Here is a 14,477-nt window from a genome sequence, read left to right as displayed (position 1 = left end):
CTGACTGGTGTGAGATGTTATCTCACTGTGGTTTTGATTTGGATTTCTCTAAAGATCAGTGATGTTGAATCTTTTCTCATATGCTTGTTGGCTGAATGTATGTCTTCTTTTGAAAAGCGTTGACATCAAAAGCAATTGCAACAAAAGCAAAAATTGACAAATGTGATCTAATTAAACTAAAGAGTTTTCCGAACAGTAAAAGAAACTATCAACAGAATAAACAGACAACCTACAGAATGGGAGAAAATTTTTACAAACAATGTATGCAAAAAAAGGTCTACTATCCATCATCTATAAGGAACTTAAACAAAATTACAAGGAAAAATAAACAACCCCACTAAAAAGTGAGCAAATGACATGAAAAGGCACTTTTCATTTTTTTAATTATACTTTAAGTTTTAGGGTACATGTGCACAACATGCAGGTTTGTTACATATGTATACATGTGCCATGTTGGTGTGCTGCACCCATTAACTCGTCATTTACACTAGGTATATCTCCTAAAGGCATTTTTCAAAAGAAGACATACGTGCAACCAACAATAATATGAAAAAAAAAGGCTTGACATCACTGATCATTAGATACCATCTCACACCCGTCAGAATGGCTAAGATTAAAAGTCAAAAAATAACAGACACTGGCAAGGTTGCAAAGAAAAAGGAAGGCTTGCCCATGCCTATGTCCTGAATGGTATTGCCTTAGGTTTTCTACTAGGGTTTTTATGGTTTTAGGTCTAACATTTAAGTCTTTAATCCATCTGGAATTAATTTTTGTATAAGGTGTAAGGAAGAGATCCAGTTTCAGCTTTCTACATATGGCTAGCCAGTTTTCCCAGCACCATTTGTTAAATAGGGAATCCCTTCCCCATTTCTTGTTTTTGTCAGGTTTGTCAAAGATCAGATAGTTGTAGATGTGTGGTATTATTTCTGAGAGCTCTGTTCTGTTCCATTGGTCTATATCTCTGTTTTGGTACCAGTACCATGCTGTTTTGGTTACTGTAGCCTTGTAGTATAGTTTGAAGTCAGGTAGCGTGATGCCTCCAGCTTTGTTCTTTTGGCTTAGGTTTGACTTGGCAATGAACGCTCTTTTTTGGTTCCATATGAACTTTAAAGTAGTTTTTTCCAATTCTGTGAAGAAAGTCATTGGTAGCTTGATGGGGATGGCATTGAATCCGTAAATTACCTTGGGCAGTATGCCATTTTCATGATATTGATTCTTCCTATCCATGAGCATGGAATGCTCTTCCATTTGTTTGTGTCTTTTTTTTCGTTGAGCAGTGGTTTGTAGTTCTCCTTGAAGAGGTCCTTCACATCCCTTGTAAGTTGGATTCCTAGGTATTGTATTCTCTTTGAGAACTGAACAATGAGAACACTTGGACACAGGAAGGGGAACATCACACACCAGGGCCTGTTGTGGGGTGGGGGAGGGGAGATGGATAGCATTAGGAGATACCTAAGGTAAATGACGAGTTAATGGGTGCAGCACACCAACATGGCACATGTATACATATGTAAGAAACCTGCATGTTGTGCACATGTACCCTAGAACTTAAAGTATAATAAAATATATATATACATATATATACACACACATATATATATACACATATATATATATATAAAAGAAACATAAAAAAGGAGGATGGGAGAAGGATCGATAATAAAAAGGATTATTTATCTTTTATCACAAATTAAAAAAAAAGAAAAAGAAAAAGGAAGGCTTATATACTGCTGGTGGGAGTGTAAATTAGTTAAACCATTGTGGAAAGCAGTGTGGAGGTTTTTCAATGACCTACAGACAGAAATACCATTTGAGCCAGCCATCTGATTACTGGATATATACCCAAAGGAAGATAAATCATTCTACTATAAAGACATATGCGCACATATGTTCATTGTAGCACTATTCCCAATAGCAAAGACATAAAATCAGCCTAAATGTCCATCAGTAACAGACTGGATAAAGAAAAATTGGCACATATATCCTATGGAATACCATGCAGCCATAAAAAGAGAACAAGAACTTTTCCTTTGCAAGGACATAGATGGAGCTGGAGGTCATTATCCTTAGTAAATTAACACAGGAACAGAAAACTAAATACTACATGTTCTCACTTATAAGTGAGAGCTCAATGATCAGAATGCAAGGACACATACTGAGGAACAACACCTATTGGTCCTATTGAAGACTGGAGGTTGGGAGGAGGGAGAGGATCAGGAAAAAACAACTAATGGCTTAATACCTGGGTGATGAAATAATCTGTACAACAAAGCTCCACAACACAAGTTTACCTATGTAATAAACCTGCACTTGTAACCCTGAACTTGAAAGTTAAAAAAATACAAACTAAATATTATAGCAAGGAGAACATTGTTACGTAAAATGCTTTCAAAGACTTCATCAGTTCTATGATTACATGTATATTCATTGTTTAATCTTTATTTGTTTAATATAGCTACCTTATCCCAGTAGGTGCTGAATAAATTATGTCACCTGACAAAAACAAACTGTCTGTTCATGTAATTCACCAACTTACTAAAGGAGTTGTTTGATATTTTTTTCTTACACATTTAAGTTTCTTATAGATGCTGGATATCAGACCTTTCTCAGATGCATAGTTTGCAAAATTTTACCTCATTCTGTAGATTGTCCGTTTACTATGTTGATAGTTTCTTTTGCTGGGCAGAAGCTCTTAAGTTTAATTAGATACCATTTGTCAAATTTACTTTTGTTGCAAATGCTTTTGGTGCCTTCATCATAAAATCTTTGCTCGTTCATATGTTCAGAATGGTATTGTCTAGATTGTCTTTCAGGGTTTTTATAGTTTTGGGTTTTATATTTAAGTCTTTAATTATCTTGACTTCATTTTTATACGTGGTATAAGGAAGGGGTCAAGTTTCAGTCTTCTGCATATGGCTAGCCAGCTATCCCAGCACCATTTATTGAATAGGGGGTCCTTTACCCATTGCTTGTTTTTGTCAGTTTTGTCAAAGGTCATATGGTTGCAGGTGTGTGGCCTTTGGGTAGGTAATGTATTATTGCTTGTGTTTCAAAAACAAATTTTAAAAACCACTAAACAAATAGAAAAGCCGTTGTTTTGAATCATTTTTATGATGAATTCAATAAAAAGCACATCAATATGAGCAAGATCTTACCTCGTAGGTACGAGGTTGGTATATCAGAAACTCTTCATAATATTAAGATAGAACTCATTATCTCTCATTTTCTGTACAGATTATTATCTCTCAAAGCACCTCATTCCATTTGGAGGTAGCTGTTTCATTTAGCCTAGAAATTTTTGTAATTTTATTACATTGCATTTTAATGGGCCCAAATAAATTGACTTGTGTGTTACATATTTTTAATTAAATTTTAATAGATCTGAAACCAAATTTAAAATCATGTAATTTTTCTATGGTCTCTCATATAATAGCTAGTTTATATTTGTATTTATTCAGATCTAATACAGTACCTAGCAAAAATAAGCACTAGATATATGGTAATTTATGCCTATATATTTTCTGAAAAATTATAATGAAACCCTTCAAGCAATCTACAATTTACAATAGAAATTGTAATGATGGTCATATTCATGAATATAATTTTAAATGTAAAATGCCTTTGAAAACAAGAATTTTATTAAAAGAAAGCACAGCATAGATGCAAAATTTTCAGAAATGCCAATTTGTTCAAACAGTATCTTCAATTTTTTGCTGAAACTAGGCAGACTTCCTCTTCATCTATTTCACCAATGTGTTTATTAACTTTACAGATAAAGAACAAGTTTTTAAAGCACAGTGATTAATTAAAATAAATGGACTCTCCTGCCCTGTGTAAATCTGGAATTAACTTGGTAATGTACAAACAGTGAATGAAATCTGAAATATTTCAATAAAATTTGAAAGAAAATGTTTACTTCAGTTATAATTATTATTACTGCTGACCTAGTTATCTTCATAATAAGTCAATATTTCAAAGAGAATAGTTTATTTCTTGTGAAATTTAAAATGAAAAATTTAGACTTTAAGAATTTTCTATAAATAATGTGAAATGCAATGCTAAAGCATCTAAGTTCAATTTATTTTTTAGCCATTATTATGGACAAACCATTTTATACGAAGATGAGTTTTACTTCAAGAAATGTTCTTGAATTGTTTTTGATACTGCCTTCTGAATGTTCAGTTTTCTCTATTCTCTTTTTACTGCAATTGTTTTAGTTGCAATTTCGGGATCCTGGATTGCATAAATATCTGTTAACTTCTTTAGTCTGTTTTGGTTGTGTTTTAGGCTTTCTTTTTAATTTCTGTTTTCTTCAGTTCTCTGAATATTGTATAGTTTCTCTAGTATCAGTTTTGTTTTGTTTAATATTTCATTTTCATGTTACAGTTTTTTGTCAAGTTTTTCAGAAATCATTAATTGTTTTAAATTTAAGAATCAAGCTTGTCCAGGCGCTGCTCACGGCTGTAATCCTAGCACTTTGGGAGGCCAAGGCGGGAGGATCACGTGAGGTCAGAAGTTTGAGACCAGCCTGGCCAACATGGCGAAACCTCATCTCTACTGAAAATACAAAAATTAGGCGGGGCGCAGTGGCTCATGCCTGTAATCCCAGCACTTAGGGAGGCCGAGATGGGTGAATCACGAGGTCAGGGGTTCAAGACCAACCTCGCCAACATAGTGAAACCCCGTCTCGACTAAAAATACAAAAATTAGCCAGGCTTGGTGGCGTGTGCCTGTAGTCCCAGCTACTCGGGAGGCTGAGGCAGGATGATCACTTGAACCTGGAAGGTGGAGGTTGCAGTAAGCCGAGATTGCTCCACTGCACTCCAGCTTGGGCAACGGAGTGAGACTTCTTCGTCTCAAAAAAAAAAAAAAAAAAAGAAAAGAAAAGAAAATCATCGGGCGTGGCGGCGTATGCCTGTAATCCCAGCTACTCGGGAGGCTGAGGCTGGACAATCGCTTGAACTCAGGAGGCGGAGGTTGCAGTGAGTAGAGATTGTGCCGTTGCACTCCACCCTGGGCAACAGAGCCAGACTCCGTCAAAAAAAAAAAAAAAAAAAAGCAAAAGTGACAAACTACTCTGTACTTTGTGTTCTTCATTCTTGAGTGGACATTGCCAACTGTTATACTTCATTCTAGGATGAGTTGGTGAAGAGTCTTTCATCATATTGGGCTTTCTCAAATACCAAAATTCAGATGCTTCATCCTGGGCTATAATTCCACCCTAGTCCTTCCCAATCATGTAATCCCAATTGTTTGTGTGTATTTATCTAAGAGGTAGAAGCTTGCCTTCTATTCTTCCTGTGAGGTAGAAGCTTGCCTTCTATTCTTCCTGTGTGCATAAATGTGGGGGTGGTGCTGACAGGTGTTCTGCCTTTTATATCATGGCCTCTATCTCTTAGTCAAGAAATGCTGTGAAATTCATAACTGATAAATAACCTCTTTTTTCTTGCATCAACCCTTTCAGAGCATGTCCTAGTCTATGGCTTCCAGTAACCTGTATTATCAGCCTACACAATCAGTTCTTTTTCTTCCAGATTTTGCTACAACCATCTTTCTACTAATGGTCCCCCACTGATGTTGTGTTTATTGATTTGAGTTTATATGTCTTTCACAATAATTTTAATTAGGAAACCAGATAAATTCAGCTCAAAATATTGAAACAGGATCCCTAATTACCTACTTAACATTCGTTATTTTGATTAGTCTGAATCCTTGGCAGGAGATGCTATCTTACTCATCCTTTCTTTCTTATTATAGCATCTGGCACAGTGTTGAGCTGAGTTGGCACTAGTGATGTTCACTTGATGAATTAATGTTTCTCTGCAAAATGACCCTCAATTGACACTTACAGTCCTTCAGATAGTGAAAGGAAGAAATTATCTATTCATAGCTGTGTTTTATGCATTCTTGTTCTTTATTCTCCAAGAGGAGGCCTAAGAAAATGCCACTGTACTTCTACCAGTTAATCCGAATTTTGGTAAAGCAAATATCCCACTATGGACTTTGGAAGGAGAGTAAATTATAAACATGAAAATGAACGTATTTGTATAAATCATGCTGCTATAAAGACACATGCACACATATGTTTATTGCGGCACTATTCACAATAGCAAAGACTTGGAACCAACCCAAATGTCCAACAATGATAGACTGGATTAAGAAAATGTGGCACATATACACCATGGAATACTATGCAGCCATAAAAAATGATGAGTTCATGTCCTTTGTAGGGACATGGATGAAATTGGAAATCATCATTCTCAGTAAACTATCGCAAGGACAAAAAACCAAATACCGCATGTTCTCATTCATAGATGGGAATTGAACAATGAGAACACATGGACACAGGAAGGGGAACATCACACTCTGGGGACTGTTGTGGGGTGGGGGGAGGGGGAAGGGATAGCATTAGGAGATATACCTAATGCTAAATGACGAGTTAATGGGTGCATCACACCAGCATGGCACATGTATACATATGTAACTAACCTGCACATTGTGCACATGTACCCTAAAACTTCAAGTATAATAATAATAATAAAAAAAGAAAATGAACGTATTTGTAATGTCATTGACTTAGTAAATGCTTCCAAATTGAATACATCATTGATCAATAATTCTATTAACTTGGATATCCAAACATGCTTTTGAGAGATTTAGAAGGAACTAGGTAATTGTGGATAAAAATAAACAGTTCAAATTTAAATTTGAGGCAAATACTATCGTTTAATCCAATTTATATTTTTGATTTAATAACTATGCTAGTGCATTTTTGTTTATCCTAAATTCAAAAAATAAAAGAGTAGTGATTTAATTAAGCCATTTTCTTTTAAAACATTTTTGAAAATTGAAAATTTTATTGAGCATGAGTTATGGTGATCAAATATTTCAGGAGGAGACATGAGTGTATTAATATTATAAAGAAAATTAATGTCCAGTTACAACAAGGACAACCCAGCATCTGCTATTAAGAAAAAGTAATTCTTGCAAGTCTAAAATGGTCATAGAAACACACACTCATAAAGCCTTTACTATGAATAAGCTGGATTTCTGAACTAGAAAGTTGGGCAACATACCCTGAGTAAAATTTGAAATTATTAAAAATAAGATTGATAAGCAAGTTTAAAATAAAACAAACCTTAAGAACTGTTTTTATGCAACATTTTTATGTCATAAAAATGACGATTTTGCTTTTATTTCTAAACAGCATTTTTTTTCACTTATAAACTCTTAATTGGCCGCGTTCTTATGGAAGCTATCCACACACTGTGCTCAAATGATATCTGTCTTAAAATTTGTTGCTTACATCACTGTTTTCTCCTATCATAAGGCTTAACACGTCCTCTATTAAACTCCTTTCAATTTGCTAGAAAACCAAAACTCTTAATCTGGGTTGCTTGAGAGGGATCAACTAGGTCAACTATTTCAGCAGCATCAGAGATTTGTGACCAAAGTAAACAATGGCATTTAATAGGAAATATTCAAAACTGTTCATATCCAGGAGGGTTTTATAATAAACTTTTCCAATGATTTTCTTTTAATTATATTGTTATATTCAGCATCATTGGTTAATAAAAGGAACATCGTTTTTGGAAACAGATGGTCCTTGGGTTCCACCTTGGCTCCACAATTTCTGTCATCTTGAAAAATTTACTTAACATATTTATAATTCAGTTTCTACATCTGTAAAGAGCGTGTGTAGGGATTAAATAATATAAGAGTAGCACAGTGATTGGCATAGTAGATTCATAATATATGTTAGTTTTTTCTATCCTATCTAAGGACAGCATCATGAAAAAACAAACTGGAATACCATGTTTAAAAAGTCATCTCAGCTCATGTAAGAAGTGTTTCTTGGGGGCAAGGGGAGGGAGAGCATTAGGACAAATACCTAATGCATGCAGGACTTAAAACCTAGATGACAGGTTGATGGGTGCAGCAAACCACCACGGCAAATATATACCTGCACATGTATCCCAGAACATAAAGTAAAATTTTAAAAACTAAATAAATAAATGAAAATGTAAAAGAAGTGCCCCTTGTCAAAAGGAATTTTGTAAGGCAAACAATTAATAACACATTTGCCACTTAAAACTCTTTTACACTTCATTTACCATAACTAAGGTATGTTTTGCTGCAAGACAGACTGAATTTTCATTGGTGTTGACCTATGGGAAAGTAATACTGAACATGACTAAACATGGAGATATTTAGATTGTTGAATTAGCTCTCAAGAAACTAGTTATTTAGACTTTTCGAAGAACTTGGTTTAGTCTAGCTTTATAATAAATAATATGTGAGAAATAAAAGTTGCTTTATATTAAAGAGAATTAAATTTCTCTAAATGGGAAACTGGCCAAATTACTTAACATTTCTAAAGTATAGTTAGGGGAGAAAATCCATATAGTGTATATATTTGTTTTGAGAGAAGTAAGATAGGAAGAAGGATATGTATAAGAGTGCACCATTATGTCACCACTCAATAATTTATAAAGAATAAAAATATCAGTAACAAGCAAAACACAAAGTCAAGACAAATAGCAGGTTTAAGGTTATGAAAGATTAAGACATTGAGAATGAGACTTAAACCAATTCTCTGAGTTGTTGAATGCATGATCCTTGCTTCAATTCCTGAAAAAAACAAACCTTTCATTAGGAAATAAAGTGAAATGTCCAATCTCATGGAATAAACTAACAGATGCAAGAAATGGGAAGTCTGTAGCTCAGCAGATAATAATATTGCTTAGGCTATTTCCAAATATCTCTCATCTCAACATATTGGACCTGTAGTTGACTTAGAAACTGGGCAAAACCAGATTTACAGTGAAAAAATTCACAAGTAAGGCTAGAAAAAGTAGAAAGTAATAATAGATTACTTTCAGTAAAACAATTGTAATACTAGGTTACTAGCTGTGATATTAGGTTACTATCATCTTTGAAGATGATAACAACTATTTTACTGAAAGTAAACTACTATTACTTTCTACTTTTTAATTTAATGATTTAATTTAATGTATTAATTTAAATTATTATTAGTTATGAACTCAAGATACTGGAAAGTTGGAAATTAAAGCAGGTGAATAAAATATAATTTCAATGTAATGGCATTGTTTTTATCTGCAAAGAAATTTTTATTTTTGAAATTTGAAATTTATAGAAGTTTGAACTATAGTGTAAAAGGGCACAAAGAAGAAAATAAACATTCCATATAATGTCATGTTGTCAAAATTTATTAAAATGTCAGTATTTTAAATAACTATATGTACATGTATGTAGGTATATTCACATACATACATAATTTTCTTTAAAAAATTGAGAAATTAATTACATAATAAATTGTAATCTTTTTCACTTTATAACATTGTGATCATTATCTCAATTAAAACATCATTTATAATTCTATAGTATTTAATCATATCACGATAATTACTTAATTTGTATCTTTGCCTCTAAATTATTCTATTTGGGGGGAAATTGTTGCCTGTTAAGTTAATCTCAAATTTTTACTCTCTCTTTGTAATAGCAATAAATATTTAATATATAAAAGCCTGTAGTCATGTGACTTTGCAGTGCTTCTCAGTAAAGAGTTGAATATAATCCCTTTCCTCCTTATTTCCTTTGACTTGTGCCTTGGTTTTGTGGCTTGCTTTGTTTGAACAATGGACTATAAGCAAAAATATAATAATGTGGCTCCCATAATTCCATTGTATTGTGGGAGGGACCCAGTGGGAGATAATTGAATCATGGGGGCGGTTTCCCCCATACTGTTCTCCTGATAATGAATAAGTCACAGAAGATCTGACAGTTTTATAAGCTCCTTTCTCTTGGCTCTCATTCTTCTCTTGTGTGCCACCATGTGAGACGTGACTTTTACCTTCTACCATGATTGTGAAGCCTCCCCAGCCACGTGGAACTATGAGTACATTAAACTTATTTCTTTTGTAAATTGCCCGGTCTTGGGTATGTCTTTATCAGCAGCCCAGTAGAGCTAGGTACAGTCAAAGCTGTCCTGCAGCATTATGTGCATGAAATAAATGCTTAATTTTATAAATGCAAGTTTGGGGTTGTTTATTACCAAACAAAGCTTGACCAGTGCAATTATTATATAGAGTATTGCATCAACAATATCTGTAGACTTATCTTTCTGTAGGTTAATTTTTCCATTCTAATAAATATTGGAATATTCATGGGATACAGCTACATTCAAATAATTTGAATTTGCATTTTAAAAGGTACTCATATTTTAAAAATATTTAATTTGAATTTCTAAATTCTATTCTGAAATATACTTAACCTGTTACTCCATATATACATATATACATATATGGAGCAAGATATATATATATATATATATGTACATATATCCATATATATATATGTACATATATCCATATATATATGGATAAGAGGATAAGTATATACCCTCTTACTCTATACCTATATGGAGTAAGAGGATATATACTTATCCTCTTATTGATATATATGTGTGTGTATATATGTGTGTGTGTGTATATATATAGTAATTCTTCTGTATCATGGCAGAAAAAGAGTGGGATATTAAAATGCATGTATATAACATGATCTACCAACTTATGATGGCATATTAAATGAAAGTTACACTATATTACCTGCAATATTTTCTAAAGAGCTTTTTACTTTTTTGTCTAAATAGGAATTTAAATATTTATTTTGAAAACCCAGTACACTGTATAGTTTGGAATACTCCTTGGAAAAAATATATTTGACACAGATGGCAGATTTTATTGTCCCAATGCTACGATTCATTCTCAGATTGATGGGCCCTGAAATCTTTAGAGAATATAAAAATATCCTTGTTATCCTTGCATGAAATAATTTAAACATGTCTCATATTCTTAGCAAAAAGGACTATAACTGCACACTGTGTTCATCAGAGGACCTATTATTTGTTAGAGATTCCATGAATATCAGTAGAGTGTTAATTAGGAGTACCAGAGTACTATACCACTAGCAGGCTTTATTATGTCTTTACCTGTGTAAACTTCAAATTTAGGTAATTCTCTTTTAAATATACCTAAAGTACTATGTATAGTATAAACAGAACAAGAAGTTATTCAACCATAGAACTATAGCAAAGCTGCTAAGTCAGGTCTAGATGGTCTTTTGCTTGGTCTCAATCCAAATTATTAAGGAACAGGATAGGAAACAATAAAAGAGACATTAAATAACCATTATTTGTCAGCTACTATGCCAGGTGCTTTACAAATATTTTCGTAACAGCTGTTAATTGTTTCCCTCTACAGATTATTTCTCTCTCCTTTTAGAAAGGATGTTTTCCTTACCCTCAAGGGTTTAATTATAGATGAAAACTCATCACTTTGCTAATAAATATATTTATTACAGCTGGATGTGAACATGTTGATAAGTGATGCTCACAATTTCCATATCTTTTTTTTTTTTTTTTTTTTTGCACAAGAAAACCACTCTCCGTGTATTTCTCTTCCATTCTTTCCAAGTGCTGAAACTAGATCATGGTGTTATAAGAGCAATGACCACATAAGTGACAACAAGAGAGGATGACAAAAAAAAAAAAAAAGGGAAAGAAGCTGGATCCCTGAATGGTTCTATAGAAGAGACTACAGATTCTCTCAATCCCTTACTTATTTCTGCACAGCTGAGAAAAAAATAAATCCTAACCTAGTTTAAATCACTTTATCTTCAGACTTCTTCTTTTCAGTGATATATATGCTAAAAACACTGAGGAATCTTAGCCACCATTAACAAACACACACACACACACACACCTCTGAACTATGTGGTGCTGGCTTAAAACTTCAGAGGCAGATAGTTTGGCAGGCTGAAAAGTTGGTGACCCTCATTATGCAATTGCAAAACATTTGGTTAAATTATTGTGTGATAAACTTGAAGGCAGACCACATGCTCACCAAGCCTATAGCAACAGGCGAAATGGATGAGAATCCAATAATTTGAGGTCTCTCAGAGGTTTGGAAAAGCTACTCAATTATAAATAGCAGGAGATATTATTCTTATTCAGAGATTTTCTCTGAGGCCTCTCCTTAAGCATTTCAGCCAGATCTTGTGATTTAGACCCATGGCAAAAATTCATTAAAGAGAGGTGTTTTGGGTGACTTATTGCTTTGCGTGACTTCATTAAAACCGGTGGGCAACAGATGACTCACACACAGAAGCCAGTAAACAAAAAAGAATCCACAAGCTTAACTATGATGTCAAGAAGAGATCTTTAGGTTTGGTTACTCAAAAGTGGAATTTTTCTGGAAGCAATTATACTAGAAACCCACTACATGATTTTCTTGCCAGAGAAACAAGCCTAAATTACATAAATACCTGTGATTGTTTCATTTCTATAAAAGCTCCTGGACTCTCAAACTTGCTGTAGCAGGAAGTAGATTCCAAAAGCTCACCACCCCCTGGAAAAGGCACATGTTCCAATATGCATTTCAGTGTGGTTGTGAAGAAAAATTATGTATCAGTCAATGTAGACTGTGTTTTGCTGCATAATCAAAATCTCTATGGCATAAGACTTCAGAAAGTTTTATTTCTCGAGCCTATAATGTCTGAGGTGAGTTCAAGCCTCTTTCCTGGGCTGATGGCCTCTATAATTTAGCATTATACTTTTGTACCCCCATATTAACATACGATTATACCATCACAAAGGTGCTTTCATATATTTTATTGGCCAACACAAGTCCTATGATCATAGTTATCTTTACAATGGCATGTGAGACCAATTCATTCCCACGCTTGTAAGTAGGAAGCAACTTGCTAGTATTGAACACTAACACTATCTACCCTAAATCACTAAGAAACTATATCTCCAAGAGCAAAACTAAGAGACATAAAGAACAAGGCACAGGAAAGTAACTTCCAGAGAGAACCAGGTACAACCAGATGGGCTAACCAAATAACTTACTTTACAGACAGAACAGGATTCTCCTTGATTCCTGCCTATTCAAAATTGATAATTGAACATGCTCAAATTCTTCCTTTTTCCAAATGGTAGTGTTTATTGGATTGAACGAGGTCCAATTCCACCATTGTATATTCAATGTGAGAAGGTAATTTATTTTTTATGTATACATCAGTTTTTCAGGATTACATACCAATTAAATGGAAGAGAAATTGCATTACTTAGAGATACTGGATTTTGAACTGGATAAAGCAATTGCTTAGAAATTTGGATTTTCTTCATTGTAGAGAAAGTCAATGTGTTTTATGTAAGGGAAGACTGATCTGCATGGATACTTGTTGGAACAGAACTGCAGATGATTACAGGGACAGTTAACTGTCTGAAATCTATTTTAAGTAAGTGTCCTCTTTTTTGACAGAGCCTCTAAAGTTTTAATCGGGCATATGACCATCTATGTCCTTTTGGATCCTCTGGAAAGCAAATGCCAGGGCAGAATTTGATGTAAAAGAGATTTAACTTCCAGGTTAAGTAGAAAAGTGTTAAAAGTTGGCAAGGAGCACTTTCTGACCACGATACAGTGTAATATCTGTGAAAGGACAAATAGAGGTAAGTTGATTGGGTAATAAGAGTCTTGGAATTTAGTATAGCTTTGAGAAAGTATATGCCAAACCAATAAGCAGTTCCAGAAAAAAAAAAGAAAAAGGAAGGAAGAAAGAAAGGAAGAAACGAAGAAAGAAAGGAAGGAAGGGAGGGAGGGAGGGAGGAAGGAAGGAAGGAAGGAAGGAAGGAAGGAAGGAAGGAAAGAAGGCAGGAAGGAAGGAAAAGAAATGCCTGTTATTGAAGTTGCAAGTTGAGCAGAAATGTTTTAGCATGCTAACAAACTCAGTGAATAGCTCGGTACAGGCCGAAGAGAGCATAACCTTGGCTGAAATGCTACAGTGAATTAACTGGATAAAGTCAGACAACTACACCTATTATACTATCTTCTCTTTTTTTTATTATTATACTTTAAGTTTTAGGGTACATGTGCACAATGTGCAGGTTAGTTACATATGTATACATGTGACATGCTGGTGCGCTGCACCCACTAACTGGTCATCTAGCATTAGGTATATCTCCCAATGCTATCCCTCCCCCCTCCCCCCACCCCACAACAGTCCCCAGAGTGTGATGTTCCCCTTCCTGTGTCCATGTGTTCTCATTGTTCAATTCCCACCTATGAGTGAGAATATGCGGTATTTGGTTTTTTGTCCTTGCGATAGTTTACTGAGAATGATGATTTCCAATTTCATCCATGTCCCTCCAAAGGACATGAACTCATCATTTTTTATGGCTGCATAGTATTCCATGGTGTATATGTGCCACATTTTCTTAATCCAGTCTATCACTGTTGGACATTTGGGTTGGTTCCAAGTCTTTGCTATTGTGAATAGTGCCACAATAAACATATGTGTGCATGCGTCTTTATAGCAGCATGATTTATAGTCCTTTGGGTATATACCCAGTAATGGGATGGCTGGGTCAAATGGTATTTCTAGTTCAAGATCCC

The sequence above is a fragment of the Pan paniscus genome, chromosome 10 (genome assembly GCF_029289425.2).
Source record: "Pan paniscus chromosome 10, NHGRI_mPanPan1-v2.0_pri, whole genome shotgun sequence".
Classification (NCBI taxonomy): domain Eukaryota; kingdom Metazoa; phylum Chordata; class Mammalia; order Primates; family Hominidae; genus Pan; species Pan paniscus.
Note: the sequence above shows the minus strand (reverse complement) of the source record.